Here is a 14,796-nt window from a genome sequence, read left to right as displayed (position 1 = left end):
CATTATTACATACACAGGTGGCAAAGGAATCTTGGATGCTCTCTAAGCTTCCTCCTTTGCTTCCTTTTCAAGCAAGCAGTTACGTTCTGTGTGTTTCTTTGCTTTGGTTGCTTGTTCTTGTTAGAAAGCCAAAGAGTTTTTTTGCGATTCTCTGATTTCCCCATTGGTTTTTCTTCCAAACCAAAACTTGTTGAATACACTGTGCTGGATATCCAGAAGAAGGAAAAGAAGAGGGAGGACAGGCTGGGGAATGTCAGAGTTCCTTGGGTAGAGCACAGTGGGACCTCCCTACATTGTTCCAGGAGAGAAGGAATGTGGAAAGTGCTAGGTCTAGTGAGATAGCTCTGTGCTTGGTCACGGGGACAAACAAAATTTCACCTTTGAGGCATACCTGTTTGCAGACTAAGATTTATAATGGTGTGGTGATTTGAATAGGAATGGGCCCATAGACTCACCGGGGAGGCCCATAGGGAATGGCACTACTAGGAGGTGTGGCCTTTTTATAGTGGGTGTGGCCTTGTGGCAGGAAGTGTGTCCCTGTGGAGGTGGGCTTTGAGGTCTCCTATATGCTGAAGCTAGTCTAGTAGGGCAATGTCTTTCTGCTGCCTGTGGATCACAATACAGATAAGAGTAACTTTCATCTCCTTCTCCAGCACCATGTCTGCCTGCATGCACCATGGCGATAATGGACTAAACCTCTTAGATTGTAAGCCAGCTCCCCTTAACTGTTTTCCTTTATAGGAGTTGCTATGGCCATGGTGTCTCTTCACAGCAACAAAGACCCTAACTAAGAAATCTTGTATGATGGGTCCTGTGTACCAGAAACATACATAGAGTGATGGTGAAGCCCATCATAGTCAGTATCCTCAGCACCAGTGATAAAAAAGGAATCTTTTAAGAAGCCAGAGCAAGGTGGGAAACCACATACTTTGCACAGAGGAATAAAGATGAGTATGACAGTAGATTTCTAGTTGGAAGCAAGCTAAATGAGGAGGCAACGAAGCCATGATGTTAAAATGCTGAAAGAACAAAAATATCACAGCTTATGATTTCATGTCCGTGACATTTGAAGGCTGGTCACAAGGAGTCCAGACTAAGAGTGACCATGCCATTCCATGAGCATTAGGTAATGTCTAGCGATAATTTGTGGGTTTTCTGTGTTTTTTTAGTTGTTTGGGTTGAAGCAGGGTTTCTCTGTGTAGCCTTGCTTGGGCCTGAACTCACCCTGTAGGCCAGGCTGGCCTTGAACTCACAAAGATCTGCCTGGTCTAGGGATATTTTGTGCTATCACATTTTGTGTGAGCACATGTGCTGTGTTATAAGCATGCAGTAGCTAGCATCTAGGGGTGATTATAATGTATCCTGTTGGGCACAGAACTTCCCTCAACAGAAAGGAATGTTATAACAATGAGGTTGGAAAAGCAAGATTTCAATAAGGAATATAAATATTTTTGCACTGCTTAAATCTCTTTATTTGAAGCCATTTAAACTAAAAATATATATTATTTAGTTTATAGCATGTAAAAGCAAAAAAACATGGTATATCACAGAGACTGGAATAAAGAAATGGAAATGCATGATTCTGTGATTTATTTGTATTGTATAGGAGATGGCAGTGTATTTATTTTCTGAAGGTAGATGGACATAAGTTAGATATGTATGCTATCAACCCCCATGTGAAACTAAAATCCTAAAAAAAAAATGGTTAGTAAGCTAACAAAGGAGATAAAGTAAATCAGTAAAGGAATCGATTCAAAACAAGGCAGAGAAAGAATTGGGGGTCGAAGGCTAGAAGGATAAAATAGGAAAACAAAACAAACAAACAAACAAGATTGTAGGCTTGAATCTAACACTATGATGCTGAATTTAATAGGTTCTAAAAATCAGTTAAAAGTTAAGCATTATCTAATTATATATTTTCCAAAGAGATTCACTTATGCCTGCATATAAGAAATTTACTAAATAAAGACATAAATAGCTTTAAAGTTAATGAACAGAGATATACATGCTAACACTAGTCAAAAAGGAGTTGACGGTAGCTATATTATAGCAAAGGATATTAGTGGGTAGAAAGAAGGTTGTTTTGTGATGATGTTGGGCAAGTTCATCAAGAGAACATGAGAGTTCTAAACATTTTCCCCTAATGACAGAATTTCAAAATTCATGAAACAAAAATTAGAAGTATTTCAAGTGGGTAAACTCTCCATCACTGCCAGAGATTTTGATACTGGTATCTCAAAAACAAATAGGTAATCCACGAGTCAGTGAGGTCTGAAAGCTTGAGTGATGCAATAGAGGAGTGTGCTCTGCCTGACACTACCTAAACAGTCAGGATACAACCTCCAGGGAGTGAAGAAAGCCGATCACATTTTGGGGCCATAAAAGAAGTGTCAAAGCATTTAACAAGTGTTGGCAATCATTCCAAGTGTTCTTGGGGGCCATGGTGTATTTAAATTAGATACTGGTAACAGGAAAATCCCTGGAAAATTCTCAAATATTTCCTTTCTTCTTCCCTCCCTTCTTTCCTTCCTTCCTTTTTTCCTCTCTCCCCTCTCCACCCACCCCTCTGCTCTTGTGTAGATGATGTATGAAAAAGTGTACACAGCTCTACATTCTTTGTTTTATTTGTTGAGGGCAGGCTTTCTATTCAAAGCTAACAGTTTGGTCTAGTCTGGCTGGCCAGGGAATTTCACAGATCCATGTTTTCCTGTCCCCTATTGGGGTTATAGGCACATGTGGCAATGTACAGTTTTTATGTAGGATTCAAACTCAGGTCCTCTTACTTGCGCAGAGAACACTTTTATTCACTGAGCCAATTTTTTAGCTAAAAATTGCCAAATATTTTCAAACTTAAATAGTGCATCCTGCCTGTTTTGGGTCCAATGGAAATTATGAGGTCATTGTTTGTTTGTTTGTTTGTTTTCTGATTTGGGTTTTAAGTAGATGAAATAATGAGAACATGATTTAGAGTCAATCTTACCTACCCAGGAATTACAAAAATAGTGGTTTTATATCCAGTGGTTTTTCCTGTCTGAGGTATTTTAAGACATACAAAATTCTAACAAACACTAATTAAAATTTAAAATGTATTAAAATACTTACAGGGAAATAGAACTTGATATTTTAACTTAATGTACAGTTATTTAACCAATGGATTTCAGATCACATACTTTTAAGACTGGAATAAAGAAATGGAAATGCATGATTCTGTGATTTATTTGTATTGTATAGGAGATGGCAGTGTATTTATTTTCAGTGTATTTATGTTCTGGCTAGCCTGGAATTCGTGATGTAGACCAGGTTGGCTTCAGACTCACAGATATCTGCTTGCTTCTGCCTCTCAAGTGATGAGATCAAAGGTGTACCCAACCATTCCCAGCAAGGAATTTGTTTTCAAAAACAATTAAAAAAATCTTCATGAGTATGCTGCCCTCGAGCTTGGTAAATGTTTCCCAGTGGTGCACAGTTTACTTTACAAAAGCAGCTTCAGCAGTTAACCCCAGCCTTCCCTTTCTTCCTTGGGACTTTCCAGTTCTTCGTAGCTTGAGGAGGGGTCTGCTTTTCTACCCTTCTAACATGAGACCATTTTAGTGACCTGCTTCTGATGAACAAGGTGGCGGTGGAAACAAGGATGTGTGGCTTCCAAGGATGGGTCATAAAGCTCATGTGGCATCCCTGGATTTCTCTGTGTTAGGAAGCTGAACCTCAGAACCCAGACCCATGTGTACCTGGAGTGATTCAGTGGAGGTGTGGGTGTGGCCAGAACTGATAACGCACTGGCAGGCAGCATCAATCCCTAAACATGAGAGCTATGGGCTTTTGAGAGAGCCTAGCCATGTATGGGCATCGGGTAGGTCCAGTTGAGGATGCAGACACAGATGAGGGATGAAATCCCACAATGAAATCTGTCAAATTCTTGACTCACTGAATTCATTCTGGTTTATGTCACTTTTAAGTTTTAGGCTAATATGTTATACACTTGTAATTGTGGGAATGCTAGCTCTTATTTACATCCTTATTTAATAAACCCATGTGAATTTTATGTTTCTTCATAAATGGTCACATATGTTGAGTCTGGAGCCTCAATAGACATTTACTATGTGCTGTTTATCCAGAATGAGCATTGCAGCCCCAGAGCTGGTTATAGGTCTATGACTTGGTAGTTACTGAATACCACGAGTGAAAAAAAATGTAGATATCAAAGAAGACCATAATCTTCCACATGTTAATATGTGGCTAGACCAAAAGTCTTGTGGTCTAGGCTAGGCACACTATGCGCTGTTACCATCAGGGTCTTAGAGCTAGGTGTGGGTAGATTTGAGATTTTCTGGATGTGGGAGGGTGTGTGAAAAACAGTTAGGTGCACAACATCTGTGAGCCTCATTTTCCTTCAGAAAGAATGCAGGGTTGTGACAGTGATGAAGTTATATTATATTTGGTAGATATTCATTAATAAATGTTGGCTTCTTGTGGTTATGTATATGAAATCTGCCACTTAAAGATATACCTTATGGTTGTACTTTAGCTTCTAAATCTGGGAGGTTTCCTGCAGTGGCTCCCTGCTGAACTGGGCTTGCAAACTTGATTTTGCCAGGATTCACCATGGCTGTTGATCGGAATGATTTCTAGGATGCTGTGACCACTGCTGCTCTCTTCCTGAAACCTTTCAGAAGAGCGATCTCGGCTCAGAGGCTCTAGGGTCCAGCCCACTCTCCCTGTGTAAGCTGACTTCATATCTAGGATGTTCCTTTGGTTTGGAGACTCACCTCTCTTGGCTGGTCTCCCCACAGAGGTCCGAAGGGCGACTTTGCAGGACTCTCAGTTCCCACTGGCTTTCTCAGAAGCTCCACTGTTTGTTTTTAAAAGCATCGAGAGGAAAAAAATAAAGCCCTAAGATTTGCTTTCCTCCTCTGACAGTTTGGCTGGATTGCCTCAGTGGCACCCGGTTTGGGGACGTGCCCCCGTCTTTCTCCCTCAGCCCTTCCAGGGATAACAGTCTTGTGTGACTTTAATGTGATCATGTCTTTACCATGTGGTCTATCAGCTGTCACAGACAGTGTGTTTGAGAGTGTCTAGAAGGGGTTTTAATTGGCAAGATCTTTAGTAAAATTTGCAAATTAGTGATCCACCGGCTGATGTTATGACAATGTCTAAACACTATCAGTGCCATTTTAAAATAATCTTTCATCAATACAACATTCATTTTAATTAGCCAGAAAATGTTGGTCCCAAAGGAAGCTGCCTACAGTTTTATGGACTCAGCATGGCACTATGGGATGGGTTCTGAGCTTCATGGGGAAAACAACAGATTTATTGAAGTTATTTATATTTTACTCAACTTATGAATGTGCCGGTCAGTGTTCTGAAAGATGACAAAGATCCAGGGATATGAGGAAAAACAGTTTGTCTTTATAATGGAGTGACATGAGAATCTGGACACCTGGGCTTTTCAGTACTGGCTCACACAGAATTCATGTGTCCTGGGCAATTACAGCAGCAACGAAATGTGACGGGGCACCAGGCACGCTGTATTCAGTGTCCTGTAACTTGAGCAAGAATATAAGGTGAATGCTATCAGCATCACCATTTTGTGATGTAGAAACAAACCGAGGCTCAGGGAGATAAATAAACTTGACACAGTGTACTTGGGAGTGGACGGAACTCATGCCCCTGCCCAGGAACGCTGAGCTTTATATAATCATAACAGGAAACTTGCCTTCGTGAGCTTAATGTTCCTACACTGAATATTTTTTTTATCTGCACAATGAAGCAACACAACCACATTCTGTTTCGTTTTTCACTTAAAAAGGGGATGTCTATATTACTTACATCACTAGATTTCTGGTTGACTCGGGCAAGGGTCCATGTTGCCTGCATTTTCGTGAAATCCGGTAGGTCCTTATCATATCCTTCAAAGGGTACTAATTTAGTAACATGGTCCTGATTATTTTAAGTAGATTAGTAGCCATGCGAGGACCGTTGTTTCTAGATTAGTTCTGCACTTCACGATTCTCATAGATGTGGATTGTGCCAACCACTGTCTTTCATTCTAGGGATATCAGTAATTTTCTGCTTGTGCCCAGTACCCTCCAGGTGTCCTACCAGTATTTGTTGGGACAAACTTTTTAACATATCTTATAGTGTATCAGATTATGTGTATATTCTAAATGAAAAAAAAAAATCCTTGGCTCTAGCCAACAGTACAGAAATATACCATGAAACATTTTTCTGGTATGAATTTCTTCCTTGAAGAATGAGTTAAGAACCAAACTCAGTCCAGACTGCAGGATAGAGATGGCAGGCATCTGTTAAAATGGCCTTTTGCTTACTTAGCCTTTTATTTGATTAAAAATACCCCATGGCCTGCCGCTCTGAACTTCCCGTTGTGGTAGCTTCCTCTCTGGCAACTCCTAGCTGCCTGTGTGAAGACATGGTTGGCAGAAGCCTTAAAATATCAAGAGGGGAGACGCTGGCAATTGCATGTCCTTGTGACATCTAGCATTGTCAGAACTTTGTGCTTCAGGTTTCTTAAGAGTTCAAAGCACCAGTTAAATTGGCAAGAGAACTTAGGAATTTCACTCCCCGTTTTAAGGATTTTAAAATATTTCTCCAAAATATTAAGGTTTTGGGGCATGTAATTATACCCCAAAATGCAAGCTCCTCATGTGTGTGGAGCTCTGATGAATTACTGGGGGCTTTGATGTCCAACTCAAACAAGCCCACTGTCTTTTTGGTAAAAGGATGCTTCAATTCTCCTTTTCTTTCATCTTCCCCAGGCCTCATCAGGAGAGGGGAATTATTTGGGGTTTTGTTGCCATTTCTGTTGCTGCAGAAATCAAACCTTATTACTGCATGGGGTCAGACACCAACACCAATTGCATCATGCTTTTGGATTCCATTCGTTGAAACTCTGGACAGAGCACTCAGAAATGTTCTCTGTGTCAGAGGCTGAGGTGGGGAAGGGATAAGTAACTGTATGTGTGGCTGGGTGGTGGAGGGGTGGCAGGGGATGGGATCTTCTTTGAGGGACTCAGATTCCAATAGAAGTATCCTGTAGGATAATCCCATTGGGAAGTTTGGTTTTCTGCTTGTACCCTGGGCACGCAGCATCTAGGGAAATGGTTTTTCGTCAGCAGTGTTAGTGTCCCAAAAGTGCAGAAATGGCCCAAGTTGTCGTCAGGGGCATGCCTTTTTGGAAGGTACTAGGGAAGACTCTTTTCCCAACTGCTTTCAGCTTTAGGCAAGTGACAATGGTATTTGATAGCCTTCGTTAGGTCCTTGAGATCCAATATTGTCCTCCATCAACAACTTGTCTCCTTATAGATGTATATCTCTGTTGTCCCCTCCTTTCTTTTCTCAGGTTTTCAGTCATCACAGTTCTGGGTGGTGAATTTTGGAAGAATACTGTTAAATCTACAACACTGCCCTCTGCCTTAGAATCTCTGAAAACTCCAAGAAGGAATGTTAAAATATTTGAGATTTTCAAAAATATGACTCATGTCTAATACAAGTGTTATGAAGAAAAGTGAATAAAAAGAAAAGCAGAAAATGACAAGAATGGTACAGAGATGGATGCTGATGGACCCTCTTTAGCATTTGTGGTCAGGGAAGTCCTGGCTCCCTGCAGAGGCAAACTATGATTAGAGAGGGTTGAATACAGAGGGTGATGGAGGAGAATGAAGCAGCATCGTGAATGATTCAGGATTGAAATTTCCTGATGGAATGATCAACAGGAGAAAGGGGCAGGGGAGTGGCTGTACTCTGAAGAACAGCTGGGAGGCTAGTGTACCTGCAATGATAATTGGGACTAGAGGGGCAGAGATCAAGCTCTTGACACTCTAAGTCTCTGGGCCTCGTTAGATACTGTGCTAAGCAGTGGACAAGAGAGTAAACTAGTTTGATTGTATTCTTGTGTGTGCACACCAGAGATCAATCTCAGATGCTGTTCCTAAGCAGCCTTCTACATAATGGAGACCAGATCTCTCCCTAGGACTCAAGGCTTACCACTAGGCTAAACTGTCTGGCCAGCAAGCCCTGGAAATACTCTTGTCTTCATTTTCCCAGCAGTGGAAATACAAACATATGCCACAGGTCTGACTTCCTACTTGGGAGCTGGGGATTAAACACGGGGCTTCGTGCTTGTGTGGCCAGGACTTTACTGACTGAGTCATCTCTCTAACCTTAATTTACATTTTAAAAAGTCTGTTGTGGGCTACAGAGATGGCTCGGTGGGTAAAGTGGTGGGGAAAAGCATGAAGGCCTAAGCTTGGATCTCTCCAACACCCATGTGAAAATGCCAGGTGTGGAGGCTGGAGAGTTGTCCCATGGGTCAGGAAAGCTGCTCTTTCAGAGGACTCAGGTGTAAGTCACAGAAGCCAAGTGGTGACCCACAACTATCTGTAACCAGGATCTCATGCCCTTTTCTATCTTCCTTTGCCACCAGGCACTCACTCGGGATACAGAAATGCACATGGGCAAAATACCCACACACATAAAATGAAATTAAAAAACAAAGCCAGGTGTGACAGCACACGTGTATAATCCCAGCACTGGGGACAGAGGCAGGTGGCTCCTGGAGGTACTCTCGTCAAGGTGTAGAGTTAAAGCCATGGCACCTGAATGAAAGTGCAGGGCTATGTGAGGTTACTCAGAGAGAGGATGGGTAAGGAGAAAGGGCAGGACCAAGGTCAAAAGTTTTCCAGCAAGCTGCAGTCAGCAAGCTGCTCTGAGATGTTGCCCCTCTTGGCAAGGGCTGGAGCTCTCTCTATTTTAACTACTTCTTTTCATTCGTCTGGCTTCCTTCTCGCAGATCTGGCATTTGATAGCTCGCTTATGAGATTAGCTAGGGGACTCAAAACGCACTGGTTACGTTACCCTTGTTTTTGAATGACTTGGAGTAGGAAACAGTTTCCTCACAGACCGCCCCAAGTGCTGTGCCTTGTGAGGCATGCATAGCTAAATGGGCCAGTCTTTCCCGGATTTGTTGTCTTGTTCATTATCTACATCCTGTGTCTGGATGTATGGCTGGAAAAGCCACCACACTACACAAGCACGGGCTTTCACAGACGCCTGGGGCTCATGGTCAGACCAGTCACACTTACCTTGAAAACTAGTTATTGGGTTTCCTCTAAGAGGGTAAGTCTTTATCTTCTCAATCCAAATGGCTTCAGTCAACTTGGATTCCACATGTTGGGCTGATTTTGAATTTGATGTTGAGATGCTATTATGAACGGGTGAGGGAGATTTGGCATGTGGGACACGGTGGAAGTGGGTGAAGTTAAAATGTGACCCGTGACATACTTAAAGCCGTGAACATTTCATTCTATTTCCATTATTCACTCACAAAGTAAGCATTTCATTTCCGAAGACAGTAGAGATGTATTTTCCTCATAGACACCACACACAGAGACACAGACACATACATACACACGAATTTACAGCACACACATGCACTAACCCCCCCCACACACACATACACACTCACTCCCCACACAGCCTTTGCCAACACTGACTTCTTATTAAGTGCCTTGGATTTAGGATGAAAGAATAAGTAAGAACAGAAACCTTTACCACCCCTAAGCATGAAAGACCTCAGCCTGTAGAATGTGTGCTGGCATGCGTTCAAACGCAAATGTGTACCACAACATAATTCCCTCTAGCGCAGAACCAGATTGCAAGAGAAGTCTTAGAAGTGGGTAAGCCCTGCTGAACTTTTATCCCATTACCTGATGATATCCCTACCAAACTCAGCCGTATTCTTTGGGTAAAACACCTGAGACGATTACTTGAGCTGGCCTTTGAGGCAGTAGATTTTGGCAGATATCCGCCACAGTCCGCTCCTCTCTGGAAGCTGTTCATCCCCACCTTGTATTTATACTTTCAATAGTTTGGTGTTCTCTTTTTGATCTTCCTGGTCCTTCCCATGCTTAAAATGTGAATCACCTGAGATCTGGGCGGCAGTATCCTCCATTTGTTCTCCCATTCCTTTTCTTTCTCTCTTTGCAAATGCTTCCTCCCTATACCTCCATGCTTTGTCTACCAGTGTGCTAGCTACCCTCAGCTATGGACAGTGGACTTGCTCTATTTCAGGGTATAGGAAACCCAGCCCCAGCTTCAGTCAGGAGTCCTGGAGGCTTGAGTTGTGGATCAGTGGCATTCATAGCCATTGTCCCCAAAGAAATGCTTTAAGAGGGGAGTGGATCTGTGACTTAGATTACAAGCCCTTGTCTGTAAAAAGCATCTCTGCCCCGCGTCTATGCTGAGATGCCGTCACTGAGGGTCCTCATCCACTTTTTTCCATGCATTCCTGTGGCATGTCCATGTCCCCCCACTGGCATCATCACCATACCTGAGTGAACAGATCATGAGATTGTTTCCTGGCTTCCTCAGTAAGGGTATTTTCTGCCACGTTTAAAGTTTATCATAAGGATTTGCACATGCTCTAAGCATGCTTTCCAAAATCCTGCATTCATTTGGTCATTTGCTTGCAAATATTTACAGGGTGTTCTATGCCAGACACAGTTTTAGGTGTTGAATAAATGAACAAAGGAGCAAGCATGGGTAGAACTGTTGCCATCCCCTCAGGCTGCTGTCCTTTCACGTTCCCCCTTGAAGTTGACTTTAAAGTCGTTTCACCTATTAATAAACTGATCAACTGGAGCACAGTGTTGCTGGGGTCAACTTTGGCTATGCTAGGCATGAGAAGTCCTGGGAGCCCTCCTACTGCCCTCTCCATGTCCGTTTATATTTTTTTCTCTCCTCTGTAGTCTATCCTTGCTCCTACTGAAGACAAGCTGGAGTCAGATCCATGATTAGAGGATGGACACATATTGACAGGTGTGTTGATCTGACAGGGTAAGAAGAGGGGGGACCGTGACTTGAGCTCTTCTGGATGCTGTAGAACCACAAAGATGAAGCACCCACCTATGGGGGATAGATGAGGAGTTACACACCCAAAACAAGAAATAATCTGATGCCTCCTTGTGGATCTGACAAATGTTTGGGGTCTCCCAGAATGCCAATGGGCATTGAAGCATCTCACAGTAGGGTCATAGGACCTGATGCCATAATGCAGAAATTAGATTGTGAGAATCATGGTGAGAATGACAGTGACCTCTTACACACCTGCTGGTGTTCCATTCCCTTTGCACAAACACTGGTCTCTACATTCAGGCCCAGAGCGGAACCACAGGCATGGGTTTCATGTCCTGGCTATGTTCATTTCATTTCTGATGAATTTTGATTCTTTTCCCTTCCTAGCTCTCATTTTCAGTGGCTCTCTGGCTTCACCCTCTGGCTTTAAACTCTCCTAAGGTGACTACCCATTTATAGAGGCTACTTGTAACTGTTTAAAGTCTGCCCAGATTTTCCATTATGGGAATTCTGTCTCATCAGCTGATTTGAACCCAAACGGCACAGACCGTGCAAATAGCTCCCAATGCCTCATGAACACATAACCAAGGCACATTTATCTGCACATTGTTCTACAGAGTGCAAATCAGGAAGCCTCTCTTTTCTTTACTTTCATGCATAGTTTCCCCATAGAGAGGAGCAGATACCTCATTGGATACAGTTCTGGCTGTGTAGCTGAACTGTTGGTTCAGATTAAACTTGTACATTAAAGTTTGGGTGGGGAAGCAAGGGTAAATAGATATCCTATGATGCTATGGATACCATGGACCAGGAGGGATAGGTTGCCAGAAGGCTTTTGTGCTTTTGCTTTTGTTTATGTGTGTGTGTGTGTGTGTTTGGTTTGGTTTTTTTTTTTTTTTTTTTTTGGTTTTTTTTTTTTTTTTTTGGTTTGGTTTTTGTTTTTTGTTTGTTTTTGGTAAGGATCAAGCTTGTATAGGATGCTCTGATAAATATCAACATGGTCCTTGATCTCTGGGAAGCCTATTAAAAGTAGAGATTAGATTTATTGGGTGAAAAGAGTGGGCTGGGATCCTGTAGGCCTAATGACCCCTTGCCCCTAGTGATGATGTTGGGTTTTAGACTACACAGTTCAAATACAAAGGACTTCAGTGGCAACACCACCTCTTTCTTCCACCTCACCTGGGCAGCTTTTCCTCTGCATCTGTGATCTTTCTTTGTGATCTGGGTGATGAAATCTCTACCCGAAAGGGGGATGAGCTTTTTATTAAGACAAAGGGAAGTTTCTTATAACATAACAGGCAACCATTCCAAACTGGAATTCAGTTGCATAAACAAAGTTTTGTGGGTGATGTTCTTGTTTTCCCACAACTGGTATTAATATTGTTTCAGAAATGCTCCGAAGACGGCAAGAGAAGCTGGCGGGTGTGCATGTGTGGGGAATGGATATTATTAAGGCCAACAATACCCCGTGCAGGCGTCATCCCTTTAATCAGTGAAGCTTTTTTTAAAAAGGCCGTGGTGCTAAGGTGAATCAGGGTTGGGAGAATCTACCACAATGAGAAAATTAGTCATTTGCAGAGCCACAGTGGGACGGGGGCTCCCTTGACTCCTCTCATTCCTCCACCAGACTGTATCCTTGGAGTGGTGATTCTCACTCCCCATGAGCCCAACTGGCTGTCCAACCTCCACCAGGGTGCACTATTTCCTTTTCATGCTTATTCCCCAGGGCTTCCTCTGGGTGATGCTAGAAGATAACATCTTAGCATCACTTAGCCCTGCCATTCACCGTCCCTCGCATGGTAACCCAGCCACTGGTGCGGAGCACCTAGCTAGGTCCAATGGGGGTTGCAAAGAAAAGGGAAAAGAGCTGCTTCTTGCCATGGAGGCTATCATAAGGTAGCTGAAAAGAGAAGTGATGCGCTCTCAAGACTACTAACCATATCCAGCAGGAAATAAGTTCCAAGCAAGCAGTACGTGGGATACGTATGGGCTGATGAGGACATGGGGAAACTTAAATGAGGTGATCAGAAAGGCTTCATCAAGAAGGTAGTAATTGATTCATTCCTTGAAGGGAGGAAAGAATTAAATAGTGCCCGAGAGGTCTGCAACACCACCGTTTCCAGGAACATTCTCCCACTCAAATCCCTTTCTGGGAACAGCTCTGGGAGGAGAGGAGAATTGCCGATGGATTCATTTTGATGAGAAAAGATGCCAATAGCCCTTACTGTGTCCCGTTCCCATTGCTGAAAGTTTCCTGCTGATGGCTGTACAGACTCAGGTGTGGGTCAAGATACAGTTAAATCTTCCATTTCCTCTATTTTCTTAGAAAACATGCTTTACCGGGAGATATTTTAATCAGTTAGCCCAAGTTTCTCTCCAGACTTCAGCAAAACCCTTGCACCTGATTCCCAGCTTTTAAAAAAATCGTTTATATTTCAGACCTCAAGCATTCAATTACTTAAACATTATCAGAAACATTAATAATGGTAGTTCTGGGTAAAACTCTGAAATGATCTTTAAGCACACACACACATGCATACACGCACACACTATTTTTTATTTTAAATTTTAGGCTTCATATTTCAAAGTTTTATCAAACTACCCCCACCCCCTAATCTAAACCATTGTTTTCCAAGGGAAATTTAATAATAAGATCCACCATGTGTTTCTGCTTAATTTTGGAAGCCTGTGTTATGCAGTCAAAGATTCTCATTTGAAAATAATTCCTGTCCTTATTCTAAAACTGCCAGGGGGATTAAGATTTAAAAAACATGTCGCAGCTCTCAAGTTTCAATTTTGCCTAAAGCCAAGCAGTGCTGGAAGATCAAAGTTTGGAGCGTGGTTCTAAAGTTAGACCCAGTGCCTTGCTACCCGACTCACAAATGGGGAGCAAAGGCCCCACAGCTGCCTGCTCAGGTCCTCTGATGATTAGCTCAGGGCAGGAAGAGATCCCTTCCTGCCCAACAGCGGTCCACGGGGTCCTGAAGGCACTGGAGGTCACAGGCTTCCTTCCTGACTTATAAAAGATGAACTTGAGAGGGCCTCCCACTCCCCCCCCCCAAAAAAAAAAAAAACTGAATAGGATGATGTTGGTGGGTGTGTGCTGCCTGCTGGACCAGCCGTGAATGGGGGCTGTTTGTCAACATGGCATTTCCATCTAACAAAGGCTTAAAGACAGACAAATGGGGGCAGGTTTGCTGTTCTTAAACCATCTCTTGGGCTCTTAAAGTAATGAGTGTGTGTGTGTGTGTGTGTGTGTGTGTGTGTGTTTCCTTAAGCCCCAAAGTCCTACTTTCTTTATGTCATTAAGCCCCTAATTTGCCTCTTTCAAACTTGAATAGAACTAACCATAAATATATAGAATATGACGTGTTCAGATGGGGTCAAAGAACACAAAGGCCCCTGGTGACTCTCCGTTCACCTTTCTGGACCAGTCGACTTGTCCATGGGCAATGAAACTACAGAGTACGATTTTAAGTTCAAATTCTAGGGTTCAGGGATCTTGGATATTCACAGAGCTGTGAGAACCCACCATCAGTATGGCTCTTTACAGCGAAGACCCCCACTTTTGCAGGACTGGAAATGAACTTGACAAGTAAATGCACCTTCACCTAGCCAGACACAAATGCCCAGCTTTGGAAAGGTGGCAATAGTGATGGGAAGCTGGAGCCCTTGCTGGTGGCATGTGACCTGCTCTCCTCTTACTGGTGGGAGCCTTCTACAGCACAGCCCTTGTCCTGTGACTAGTGCCATCGTGGTTTCCTGTTGAGTGCTGGTCCCCTAACAGCTGTTCATGGAGAACGCACCAAGCAATCTGTGTTTTCAGTCGGAGCCTGCTCCCCAGCACTTCTCAGTTTCCTTAGACCGTTTTCACATAGAGCCTTGATGTTACAATGGCTTCTCGCTTTGGAGGCAGGATCTACT

Source organism: Meriones unguiculatus, chromosome 2 (assembly GCF_030254825.1).
Source record: "Meriones unguiculatus strain TT.TT164.6M chromosome 2, Bangor_MerUng_6.1, whole genome shotgun sequence".
NCBI lineage: Eukaryota > Metazoa > Chordata > Mammalia > Rodentia > Muridae > Meriones > Meriones unguiculatus.
This window is presented reverse-complemented; position numbering follows the sequence as displayed.